The sequence below is a fragment of the Arachis ipaensis genome, chromosome B10 (genome assembly GCF_059453495.1).
Source record: "Arachis ipaensis isolate K30076 ecotype BB chromosome B10, ASM5945349v1, whole genome shotgun sequence".
Taxonomy (NCBI): Eukaryota; Viridiplantae; Streptophyta; class Magnoliopsida; order Fabales; family Fabaceae; genus Arachis; species Arachis ipaensis.
The window spans coordinates 35,190,251-35,204,683 of NC_142435.1; the positions used below are offsets into that span (position 1 = coordinate 35,190,251).

General features: G+C 29.9%; 1 non-coding gene across 1 annotated transcript; it reads left to right on the top strand.

The window, feature by feature from the left end:
* The first annotated feature begins 509 nt into the window (after positions 1-509).
* Positions 510-613, top strand: LOC148579669 (small nucleolar RNA R71). Its single transcript, XR_015894662.1, has one exon. It is a non-coding gene; the product is annotated as a small nucleolar RNA R71 (small nucleolar RNA).
* The last annotated feature ends 13,820 nt before the right edge of the window (positions 614-14,433 follow it).

Here is a 14,433-nt window from a genome sequence, read left to right on the forward strand (position 1 = left end):
TCCACCCAAAGTTTGGGTGATTCCTCCATCCCTGGTTGTATGTCTTAGAATATGGATCATTGTTGGAATTTCTAGGACCACTCCCCATGTAATTCATCTGTTCAGAAGAAGGTTGAGCATAATCATAATTATCATTTTGCATAAAGTTACCTACCATATCATAGGAGACTTCCTATGGTGGATTTTGGGTGTTGATAGCTGAGACTTGCATGCCACCCATCTGTTGAGTAAGTAGATTTATTTGCTGAGACATCAGCTTCTTCTGAGCAAGAAGAGCATTAACAGCTTCTACTTCCAACACACCTCTCTTTTGAGAGGTCTCAGAGTTCACAGGATTCCTGTTAGATGAGTAGAGATATTGGTTGCTTGCAACTAATTCAATCAGCTCAATAGTCTCCTCTGGTATCTTCTTCTTGTGCAATGAACCGCCTGCAGAGGTATCTAAGCTCATCTTTGACATCTCTCCTAAGCCTTCATAAAAGATATCCAGTTGGGTCCACTTGGAGAACATGTCAGGAGGCCATTGCCTAGTCAGTAGCTTGTATCTCTCCCAAGCTTCATAAAGAGTTTCACCCTCCTTCTGTCTGAAAGTCTGAACCTCCAACCTGAGCTTAGTCAGCTTCTTTGGTGGGAAAAATTTAGTGAGAAATTCAGTAACGACCTTTTCCCAAGTATTCAGACTCTTCTTTGGTTGGGAATCTAGCCATAGCTTTGCTTTATCCCTCAGAGCAAACGGAAAAAGCATGAGTCTGTACACCTCTGGATTCACTCCATTTGTCTTCACAGTATCACATATCTGCAGAAAATCAGATATGAACTGATTTGGATCTTCATGAGGAAGTCCATGATACTGGCAATTCTGTTACACCAAGGTGACCAATTGTGGCTTCAACTCAAAGTTGTTTGCATTTATAGGAGGTACCACAATACTTTTTCCATAAAGATCCGCAGTAGGGGCAGAATAAGAGCCAAGCACTCTCCTCCGTTGATCATCTCCATTCGGATTTACCACATTGGCATTAGCATTATTATTTGCCATAGTGGATTCTGCAGCCTTGCAAAGTCTTGCTTGTTGTAAACGTCGCCTGAAAGTTCTTTCAGGTTCAGGATCAAAGTCTAAGAGATGTCCTTTGTCTCTGTTCCTGCGCATAAACAACCAGAAGAGAAGAAAAGATGGGACTCTCTATGTCAGAGTATAGAGAAGTCTCTATGAGGTAACCTGTGTAAAATAATAAAATAAAAAAATACTAAATAAATAAATAACAAAAATTCAAAAATTTAAAAGAAAAAATAAAAAGAAAAATTTAAAATAAAATTAACTGAGTGACACCAAACTTAAATTCAGAAATTGAGAAAATAAATCAAAATATATAATTTTAATTTTATTTTTATTTTTATTTTTATTTCATTTTATTTTATTTTTCTTTTTTTAATTAATAAAAAAAAAGAATGAAAAACGAAACAGGGGAGGGGGGATATAAACGTAAAGGAAAACAAAAAAAAATTTTAACGTAAAAGAAAAGAAAAAAAAATTAACTTAAAAAAACGCAAAATAAAAATTAATAATAAAATAAATAAAAAAAATTATCTAATCTAAGCAATCAAACAACGAATAGTTGTTAATCACAGCCAATCTCCGACAACAGCGTCAAAAATTTGGTGCGGTATTTTATTACCACACTTACTAACCGGCAAGTGCACCGGGTCGTACCAAGTAATACCTTACGTGAGTAAGGGTCGATCCCACGAGGATTGATGGATTAAGCAACAATAGCGTTTGATAGGATTAGTTTGACAGACAGAAAATAGTGTTGAGATGCAATATAAAAGACATTAAATAATATCAAAAATATTGAAGAAAAGCAAGTAATTAAGATGGGAATAATATATGAAGAAGATAGTTAAGGTTTCAGAGTTATCTATTTTTCCGGATTAACTTTTCTTACTAACTAATTTAATTATGCAGGATTTAATTTATGGCAAACTGTATGTGACTAGACCTTAATTCCTTAGACCTTCCTAGTCTCCCCTAAAATTCATTAACTGCCAATTCCTTGGTCAATTAATTCCAATTAGAGGGTGATAATCAATTTCTAGTTTATATGCCACAAAAACTCTAATTATCCAAGAGGTAAAAGGATTATATGTCACGTATCCTATTAAATTCAGATAATTAAAATTTAGGAGAAATAGTTTTCAAGCTGTTGTTCATGTAAAGATCTTTTCCAAGTTTTACAAGAACTCAAATAGAAAGAGGATCATACTTCCGTTCCACCCAAATTCATAAAATAAAGAGCGAAAACAATTCTTAAATTATAAATCCACACATAAATTAAAATAGTAAAAGCAATAAAATTAATCCATAGAAATAGACAGAGCTCCTAACCTTAACAGTGGAGGTTTAGTTGCTCATGGAAAAGAGAAAATAAGGATTCAGGTAAAAATGTACAGTCCTCCAATCTGATGGCATCAAATTCCTTTTTATAACTAATCCTAATAAATTTAAAATCTAATATTTAAAATTAAACTTAAAATAATATCTTTTCCTAATTTAAGATTTGAATTTAAATTTGAATTAATTAACAGATCTTCAGTTGATGGGTAGGGACCACTTGTTCTGTCCATTCTGCAGCTTCTAATCTGTGTTTTCTGGCTTGAAAATTGAGTTAAAACAGCCCAGAAATCGCCCCCAGCGTTTTTCTGCATTTTCTGCACGTGGCACATGTGACGCGTCCGCGTCGTCCACGCGTTCGCGTCATTTGTGCAGATTCCAGTCCACGCGTTCGCGTCAGGCACGCGATCGCGCCATTGCGATTTCCTCCATTCCGCGCGGTCACGTGAGCTATGCGTCCGCGTCGGTATTCGCTGGTCATCTCCTTGGCTTCTTCTATTTCTCTGCAGAAACTCCATCAAATTCCGCCAAATGCTACCTAAAATAAACAGTATTGTACAAAACTCAAAATAGCATCCATAGTGGCTAAAATATAATTAATTCTTAATTAAATTCAACAATTTAGATGCAAATTTACTAGGAAAGATAGACAAGATGCTCACGCATCACTACACTACTAGGGATGGCTATATTTGGATCTTGAAAAGAAGAATTCCCTGGAATGAAAATGCCAATTGGTATTGGTTATGGCGTTCTAAACTTTCAGAAAAAATTAAAGTTCTTGAATGACTATGTCTTGAATATGTCCTCCACACAATCTTCGTATGTTTTAGCTAGGGAATATCTGCTTCAGCATTGTGCCCGCATTGTGAAACTTATCATGAGACGGTGTTTCATTGCTTGTTCGAATGTTATAGGAATCAAAATGTATGGTCTCTTTTGGGGATCTCTTTTTTTATGAGTGATTTTCCAACTATGACCTCGATCAGCACCCTCAATTTCTTCCATCAAAAAGTTATGTCAGATGATTTCATTTTCTTCGCAAGTTTATGGTGGATATGGTGTCACCAGCACCAACATATTTTCAACACCTTTGAAGATTGGCCTGATGAGAGGATTGCCTTCAATGCTAGGAGGCTTGCCTAAGATCTTCAAAGCTACAGAAAAAATAATTGTCTTCTTCAAGTCCAATTCACGGATGTGATATGGACTCCTCCTCCAAATGGTATGATAAAAGTTAATTGTGATGGAAGTGTCTTTCAAGCCCAAAATCGTGTAGGTTTTGGGTGTGTGCTTTGAAATGATAATAGCTATTGGGTGAAGGATTGCTCTAGCTCTTTTTCAAATTGAAAAATCTTCCGTTGTGAGCTCTTTGCAGTGTGAAGGAGTTTGGTTCTTGCTTGGAAATGTGACTTCAAAGTAGTTGTTGTTGAAACTGATTCTATGGATGTTTTTTTTGCTTCTTTAATTTGATTCTCAACAATCTATTCATAATAATGAGGATTTAGTTCTGAAAATCCAAGAGTTTTTTAGGTCTCTTTGGGAAGTGCATTTTAATCTTGTGAAGAGGGAGGCTAATGTTGCCACTGACTTGCTAGCTAAGAGGGAGGCAGGAGAGCTTGTGATGGTGCTAATTTTATTAAGTGGTTGGAGCCATATCAGGAGCTATGTCATGTTTTTTATCGTGGCTATGCTATGCACTTTAAATTTTTCTTTGTTCTGTTTTAGCATTTTGGCTATGTTCTAATGTGTTGTCTAGTCACCAAAAAATGATATTATTATATATTTGTATATAAATATATATAATATTTTACATATTTTTAATTATATCTTGTATTATAATATATATTCTATACAAATAATTTATTTGTGACTAATTTTAAGTGTATATGTAATATATTTGTAAATTTTTGTCTTTTTTCAATATGGTCCTTGTAGTATTAACATGTCTTTCATCTTCATCACGAGGAAACCTTCATCATTTTACTTTCACCATTTACATCATCTTTATCTTTTATCCACTCTCGTTCCATTACCATTAGGGCTGAAAGTAAGTCGAATTGAATCAAGTCAGACCAAACTCAAGTTCGGCTCATTAAATATCGAAATTATTTATAAAGTTCAAGCAAAGATCATTAGAAAATTACGGGTTGGCTCAAACTCACGAACCGACTCAAATATCATGAATATAATATATAATTTTATTTAAGTAAATTATAATTTAGATAAAGAGAAAAACTATCAATTATATATGTTGTCTATCTATCAATTATAATTTATATCATCTATTATAATTATATGTAAAAATTATACGTGTATATAAAATTATATATTATTATAAATTAAATATACAAAATTCAGAATATATTCTTAATATAAATAATTATAAAGTAATATACAATCGAGCTAGCTCATAAGTCAATGAGCTGAACTTATCTAAACTCAAATACGTCTCATTTAATATATGAGTTCAAATCTAGGTTCAAGCTTAACTCACAAACTCATGAGCTTAGCTTACTAAGTTGTTAACAAGTTGAGCTTGAGTTGGCTCACGGGTCAATTTGACTCACTTCCATTCCTAATCACCGCTGACATCTCTATGCTAACATGCATCCGATAATATCGTAAAGTTTGTCAAATATAGGTGGTACCTTTGAGATATATTTTCAAAATATGTGAAAAATTATGTTTGAAAATTTACATCTCTTTATAGAGTTGTGACTGTTCAAAAGTTATAACTTGTTAAAAGTTTGTAACTCATTGAAAAGTTATATCTTTTGAAATAAATATTTTATTCATGGGTACGTAATTGCATGTTGTATGTATGTAGTTGCATGTTACATGTACTCAATGTCTATAAATTCTTCTCTTCATTTTATTATTTCAGAATAATCCATCTCAAGACTTTTTTTATGTGCAAAAGAAAGAATAGAGAATATCATTATGTAAACTATCATTTGGTGTAAGGCTTAACTATGTGAATGCATAAACAAGTCAAATATTTTTTATTGTATCCTACAGAAAATTCATCAATAACCCATTTTGCACACCATAGTAAATTGGTGGGGCAAATTAAGGCTAAAGGAAAGTGTGTGTAACACGCGCTTTGAAGAGTTGCGCTATTATATTCTCTAATCTTGTTTATTGTGGTTTCTGTTCTATTATTCTCATTTCCCAACTTTCAAGTATTTTAAATATTAGAGTTCACAATCTTTAGACTTAATCATTCACCATAAAACAAACAAAAATGGCCACTGTATCAATTAAGAAGATAACTGCAGATTTTGTCAAGTTAAAAAGATTTGATGGTGAAAATTTCATATGATAAAAAAGATGATGCACTTTCTTCTCACAACACTAAAAGTGGCATATGTTCTTATCACACTAAGACCTCGAAAAGTTGAAGGGGGGCTATTGTAGAAATCCGAACAAGGCAAAAGTGGGACAATGCTGATTATATATGTACTGGACACATTCTCAATGGCATGGCTGATGCATTATTTGATGTCTATCAAAATGTTAGGAGCGCAAAAAAACTATAGGACAAATTAGAGGCAAAATATATAGCCAAGGACGCAACAAGTAAGAAATTTTTTGTCACTCACTTTAATAATTATAAGATGGTTGATGGTAGATCTATTATAGAACAACTACATGAAATTAAACGTATTTTAAATAACTTTAAGCAACATATTATGCATATGGATGAAACTATTATTATTTCTTTGATTATTGGCAAACTCCTTCTATCATGAAAAGAATTCAAAAGAAGTATGAAACATAAAAAAGATAATATTTCTCTTGAACAATTGAATAATTACTTTTGTCTTGAAGAAGAGTATCGTAAACAAGACGATATTAAAGAACAAGGTGCTCATGAAAATGTTCATGTAATAGAGGAAAAAAATTCCAACAAACTCACAAATAAGAGGCATCGAGATAAATCTCATGAAGGTAATAATGGTGATGTCAAAAGAAATAAAAATAAAGAAAATTATTATCATTGTGAAAAACTAGAACATTTTAAAAGGAAATGTTGTCTCTTGAAAAAGAAGAGTGTTTACTCTCATTAATATAAACTAGAGTGAAATTCGTGCAACATGTGAGATGGTAAACTAATGATAATATATAATATATTTTAATAAGTATTATATTTTTTAAAAATTAATTAAAATATATGTAATACAAAAATTTTTTATATTAAAATTGTACATAGTTACATTTTTATTTGTTTTTATTTTTATATTTATTTTAGTTGATAGATTTCATTTTTTTTATGTGGTATTTGTCCTTTTTTATTTTTGGTTATTGTTGAGTTATTTATTTTTTCTTCTTGTCATGTGTTATTGTAAGGACATAATTTTTTTTTGAACTTTTAATTTGTATGCATTTTTTATTGTCCTTTTTTATTCCATCGTTGTATGTATAAATGAGTAATATAAATACTATTTTGAATAATTAAAATTTTTGTAGTTTTATTTGTTGTAATAGGGGTTGAACTTTAATATTTTTTTTATTGGGACAAATATCTTAATAACCATGTATTATTATGAAAATATTTTTCTATTTAAATTTTTTTTTTGTTATCATTAGGTATATGATATTTGCATTACAATATATGTAAATTAAAAAAGAATGGTATATTTTTTTATTCTTTAAATATCAACTTTGCTTTTCGTATTTTTGTTATTTTTCTTTTGATATCTATTTGTTCTTCTTCTCTTAATGCATTCAATTTTTCAATGACATATATAATAGTAAAAATAAATATTTTAAGAATATTTATTGTGTGTATATAAATATTGAATAAGTTATTTTTGATAAAATTAATTTAAATTATATAAAGTAAAAATACATATTAATATTTTTCTTTGATCGGCTCTGTCGTTAGACAGTGTCTCAAGTGATACAAACTCAAAATAGTGTTGAAAAATGTTTAAAATGGATTCTATGATTTTGTTCAAAACAGTTGTGACTTGTGAGTAAAAAATATACTTTTATTATACCATTAATTGGCCTATACAAATTATTTGCATCTTCTATTTTTAAATTTTTTTATAGTATAGACTTTTTTCTCACAATTACATGAAAAGACAGTAAATCATAGTTAAAAATTAATAAAAAAAAGTATAATTATAAAGATCTTAAAATATAATTGTACGTAAAGTATTATAAAATAATAAAAAATATAAATAATAAAAGTATAAGAGTGTTTTTCGTTTTAAAAATGCAATAAATATTTTTCTTTTGTATCTTATCATCTAATATAACCATTTTTAAGCAAATAGGCTCCTATTCATTTGTTGGTATAAATATTTTTTATAGACGAACCACACAAATTTTGATAATTCAATTATCTGTTAGTTTAATTTGACGATATTATCTAAAGATTGGTACTCTATTGTGTAACTTTGAGATATTCTATAGTTTGAAAATAATTAAAAAATAGAGTTAGAAAAAATTGATTGAGGATGAGAACACGAATAATATGATATAAAATTAGAAATTAACTATACGACCAAAGTATATTTGAATGTATCTAATAAGAATATTTTATTGTGTCAAATTTGAGATATAAGTAGGTCAAATAGTATAAATTTGAGTATTTGTAACTTAAAATTTGCTATAATTAATATTATTATTGTGACACTTTATAGAGATATTTATTGCATTTAATTTTTTTTTCACGATATTTTCCATCCCGATAGGCCAAAGACTAATTTACTGCGATACTGAGCTCCATTTAAGGATTTGTCGTTGACCAATGAGTTGTATTTAACTAGTGTTTTATATTTTCATTGAATAATATGTAATAAATTTATTAATTATGGGAATTATAATTTTAATTATTTTGTACATAATCTTTTAGATAATTAAAATGATAATAAATAAATTTTTGATTTTATAATTAGTTCTAAAATAATCTATATACTTCTTAAAATAAAAAATTATATCATAAAAGATTTTATAGTATAATATAATGATATAATATAGTATAATAAAAACTAATTCTAACAATGTATTATATATATATATATATATAAAGTATTTACTTAAGTAGAATTTTTGATAAAGTATAGAAAAGAGAATAAATTTTTTATTTATTTAATTTTGATAAATTAGATTTAAACAAAAAAATAAGATATCAATTCAAAAGTAATATATTGGCACTCAAACAAAGTTTGACTCATATAAATTCTACCCGAAAAAATATTTTTTTGTCAAACAAAATTTTACAATTATTTATATATAAGTGAAAGAAAATAAAATTATAAAAAGTTAGAATAAATTCAAATATTTGTAATAATTTTTTTAAATATCATTGAACATCAATTGAGTTCACCACTTATAATTTAATTTTTAAAATTAAAGAATATAGAGAAACATATAATATATAGATTATTTGATCTATAACATAAAATATATCAAAATAGAATAATATTTGAATAAACATAGTTAATGACAAAGAAATAATAGAATAGTTTTTCTTACAAAATAATTTAATAGTGATATTAAATTTATTAATTGAAAGATAATACTAGTGGAGATTTTTGATAAAATTTATTATTAATTAGAAGATAATGGTAATGGAGATTCTTAAATGAATAGAGACAATTTAAAAAATTTCAAAAATCTAAAAAAATTACAACATAGAAAAAAAGCTTATGTGATAATAGAGTAATAGATGAGATGTTAATTTCTAATTGTAGTAAAATTTGTGTATTAATTTTTACATAGATAAAATAGATAAATTATGTATTAGAAGTTAGTATAATTGAAGGAGACAAATATATTCTATTTAAAGGTCTATAGTTATTAGTAAATGATATCTATGTAAAAATATGTTTAAGTTGAATATTTTATATATTAATAATAATATCAGTAATGATATTTTTGCATATATTACTGAGTTTTTTGTTTTATCGCATAATCATTTAGCATATGTTAATTATTTCATAAATTAAATGATATGATGAAATATAATCTTATTCTAAAATAAAAAAATAGATATATGCATAACTTGTATGTTAACAAAAATAATAAAACTTTCTTTTCAAAGAGTATAAAAAAATTAAATTATTAGAATTAGTACATTTTAATATATGTGATTTGCATGATTGGCCCATATACGTAGAAAAAAATTTGTAACATTTATTGATAATTTTATTCAATATTTTTATATATATTTGGTGCTTTGTAGAGATAAAATTTTAAATAAATGAAAATTTCTAAAAGAAACAATATAAACCATACTTTGTTATAGCAAATTTCTTCTTCTAAAAGAATTTAAAGATGTCAATAATTAAGATATACAAAAAATTATATACTAAAAAGTGGTTGGATCTTCACTCTTGTATTTATAAGGAAAGTCTGGACACATGAAGTAAGACATATTCTTTTAAGGTAAGAATAAAATTTTGCATATTCTTTAACAAAAGAATTGACAAGAAATTTGGTGTTTAAAACATCAAAAGAGATGAGACTAGAACCCATATCTTAATAGTTACTAATGGTAGAAACTCAACTCACATTTGAGTAACATGCATCAAGTCTTGAGTTTAATATGATACATTTTTAGAATAACTACAAGTATTCATAGTAATTTCATTCATCCCAAGATAAAAGTATTTGGAACCGTAATGACATAAAGAGACAAGATAAACTTTACTCTTAATAGACCTATAGCAAGTATATAATTATTGAAGTATTTAATTATGGGATACTTTTGATAGAGTCTACCTATACGAGTGTGAACTGAGGCGGGTTCTTAGAGTTAAGGGTTTACTCTTAAAGCGCTTATGAGAGGATACAAGACACAAGGCGATGTATTATATTAAATGTGTCACATTAAATATAATATCTAATTATACCGAAATTTTATGTGTAATTAATGCACTTTGTTCATATGAGTGAAATGGTTCAAAACTTGTCTACCATTTTAATTTAGATGAGTAAATACCACTGGTTACTACGTAGGGGTTCAAATCGTGAGATACCTTTACTGAAGGTATAAAATTTTCAGAATGATATGATTGAAAATGAATTTTGAAAATGGTAGGGGATTGTAGGATATATTTTTAAAATATATGAAAATCTATGTTTAAAAAATTACATCTCTTCATAGAGTTGTGACTGTTTAAAAGTTGTAACTTGTTAAAAGGTGGTAACTCATTGAAAAGTTATATCTTTCGAAATAAATATTTTATTCATGAGTACGTAGTTGCATGTTGCATATATATAGTTGCATGTTGCATATATTCAGTGCCTATAAATTCTTCTCTTCATTTTATTATTTCATAACAATCCATCTCAACACTTTTTTTTAATGCACAAAAGAAATAATAGGGAATGTCATTCTGTAAACTATCATTTAGTGTAAGGCTTGACTATGTGAGTGCAGAAATAAGTTAAATGTTCTTTATTGTATCCTACAGAAAATTCGCCAATAACTCTTTTTGCACACCATAGTAAATTGATGGGGACGAATTAAAGCTAAAAAAAGTGTGTGTAACATTAGCCTTGAAGAGTTAGGCTATTCTATTCTCTAATCTTTCTTATTATAATTTATGTTCTATTATTTTCATATCCCAATTTTTAAGTATTTCAAATAGAAAAAGTATAGGTAGATAATGAGAATACTAAACAATGTGAATAATAGATATATCGGATGTTCAATTCAATAGGTATGCAGATGATTATGTTTATTATTTTTAGAGTAAACTACCATTTTTACCCATAAAAGTTCAAAACACTGATAAATCTACCCACGAATAAGCAAAACTACCCTTTCTACCCATGAAAGATGGACTTTTGCTAACAAAACTACCCAAACCCTAAAAAATTATTTAAAATCCCCAAAATACCCTCCAATATAACCTAACTCTAACTTCTCTTTTTACTCCACACTACCATTCTCACCCAAATCCTTTCTCACGCCACTCTCAAAACTATTCCTTTCTCCCTTTATGCTGCCATATACACGAGCAAACTCAACGATATTTCTCGCTGTTCATCTGCACGCCACGACTGTGCCATTTGCCGCTTCGAATTCGAAGACGATGATAACGTTCGAACCTTGCCTCTTTGCTCACAAACCTTCCATGTTGATTGCATAGATGCTTGGCTTCGTTCCACACAAACTATCCTCTCTTCCGTGCTGGGGTTCTCTCTGCTGCTTTGCTGTTTACTCCCATGTTCGCCACCAGGATCCGACCAAGTCTTGACGCTGACGAATATGAGCTCGAAATCAGCAGGGGAAGTAAGGGATTGGACTCTAGTTGCAAGGAGAAGAATTCGATCAGTCGAAGGGGAATGGAGCGCGATAGATTTCGATGGATTTTCATAGGAATAGAAAACCTAGAATGAATGAGAAGAGAACTATGAGGTTGAGGATGAGGTGCTTGAAGTCGGGTTTTGTTGTTCGTATGATTTTATGATTAGGAATAGATTCCTGCATCTAAGACTGCGGAGCTTCTTCTTCTGCGGGCACTGGGTTTAATGGAAAATTGGATATCTCCACCATTGTTACACCAATTGAGGCTGTGAATTCTAACTCTGGTCTCTGGGTTTTGTGAATTCAAACTCTGGCATGTGCTTAAGTTGGATGAACTGGGTGTTTCTTGATGGGGTGAGGTTTTGAGCCAACAGATAAAGGTTGAGAACCGGTCTGGGAGTAGTAGAGGTGGTGATGGCGGTGGTGGTGACGATGGTGGTGGTGCAGTGATGGTGGTAGTTAGGGATGAAAATGGTGGTAGAGTTTAGGATTGGAGGAGTGGTGGCATGGAGGAAAAAGAGAAGTTAGAGTTAGGTTATATTGGAGGGTATTTTGGGGATTTCAAATAATTTTTTAGGGTTCGAGTAGTTTTGTTAGCAAAAGTCCATCTTTCATGGGTACAAAGGGTAATTTTGCTTATTTGTTGGTAGATTTATCAGCATTCTGAACTTTCATGGGTAGAAATTGTAGTTTACTCTTATTGAGTTATTTTTAATTGGATGATTATTTCTTTTTATTCGATTTACTCATGCACAGTTAACAATAGTCGGATGTTCAATTCACTAGGTGTGCATATAGTTATCCTAATGTTAAAGTTTATGAGGTAATTTAGGGGTGGAGTATTTTTCTACTTTATTGGGTCAATTTTAGAGCTTATTATTTATATTGTTTACAAAAATCATTGTCTACCTAACAAAATCCTTTTAAATATTAGAGTTCACAGTAAATTGATACCATTAAATCCATTATTGCAGCTGAACCTAGATTGCTTCTTAAGATTTCAGCCAACGAGTCATAAAGACACAAACCAACACTATCATATTGCTATTTCTTGTTGTTCATTGCCTTTTCTGTAACTGCCTTCAATGCTCTAGTATAATCAGTTATAATCATTTTACCATTAGTTTGGATTTAGTTATCTTGGTTTGAATTTCATATGATTTAATTTTCTCAATATAAGAGCTTAATGGAAGGACAGAAAAAAAATATTCCTATCCTGAAATTTACATATCATAAAAGAAAAAAAATAACTAATGGAGAGAGTGAAGACCGAGTTTGTTAGTGAAGCTGTTAGAAATAATGAGTGGTATAAATATAAAAAGGAAAATGCAATTGTACATAGAAAAGTAATGGGTGAAATTGGTAGAGTCTTTGGCCTCTGGAATGCCAAGTTATTAGTTTTAGAATAAATCTTTATATAAAGTTAATTAACCAAATAAGTCTAACAAGTTATTTACACTCACGTACATACATTTTTTTTTGCATCTCTGCTGCACATGTTTTTCTTCTTCTTCTTCTTTTAGTTATTTTTCTCTTTCGTTATCGTTATCACTAACACTACTTCCTCCTCCTCCTCTTCTTCCTTCTTTTCTCATTGGAATTTCTTCTCCTCCTTCCTTTTCCTCATTCTCCTCCATCATCTTCATCGTTATAGTCATCGTCGTCTTCTTCTTATATGTATCGTTGTTATCGTTATCGTCGTTATTATTATCGTTATCGTAGAATTTTTGCCATATTGATGACGTTGTCTGATCCAAAGTTGATTTGGATGTGTTTTTGTTGATAATTTAGTCATGTTTGTGTGTTGTTTTCAAACTCAATTTGTTTGTCACAATCATTAAAAAATATTTTTGTATATTTGTAACAAAATTTTGGTATAAAAATAAAAATATTTATCTATCATTGTTAAGAAATTTCGATGTATTTGCATTCTGATAAGTTCTGTATAATTCAAAACTCTTCCTCTTCCTCATCTTCTACTGCTGCTTTTTCTTTTTCATCATCATCATCTGTTTTTTATTCATCTTTTCCTTCTTGATGGTTTTCAGTGGCTAAGAGAATGGGGGGTTGAATCTTAGCCCCTTTGTCACTTTACAACACTTGCTGGTCTTTGAAACAACTGGAGACTTTTTGTCTTTTTGTCTCATAACCAGCCACGAGACTTTTCTTTTTGTCTCGTCGATCAACACGAGATATTTTTTAGTTTTATCTCCTGTGTAGCAGAAACAAAAATGGAGTAGAAGAGAGAGAAAATTACATCCAGATATATCCTGGTTTAGCTGCTAAGTGCAGTACAGCCTACATCCAGTCTCCATCACAACAATGATGGAATTTCACTATAATCGTCTTTGATTACAAACACCAATTCTCCCTAGGAACTACCCTTCCTATCCGGGACAAGTCCATAATCTAAACCCCAATCCTGAACTTGACTTGGTCACTGCCAAGCTTTCAACTGCTAAATGCTAACCCAACTTGCAAGGAAATTTCCACAGAATCATGAAACACAACACAGATGTACAAAGGACCTCTAGGACATCTATGGCTTTTTCTTTTAATTTTGCACACTCTGTCTTTTTTTGCTCTATGACTCTTTCTTACAAACCTCACTGTTTGCCTTTTTCCATGAGACTCAAGACAGACAAAATTAAATAGAAAATTACAAAATGAAGAACATTGAAGGAGAAGAACTTCTGCTAGCTTAGGTAGCTATGAGAACTCTGTGCCTTGCACTCTCACTCCTTTCCTTGAATCAAACCCTGACTGT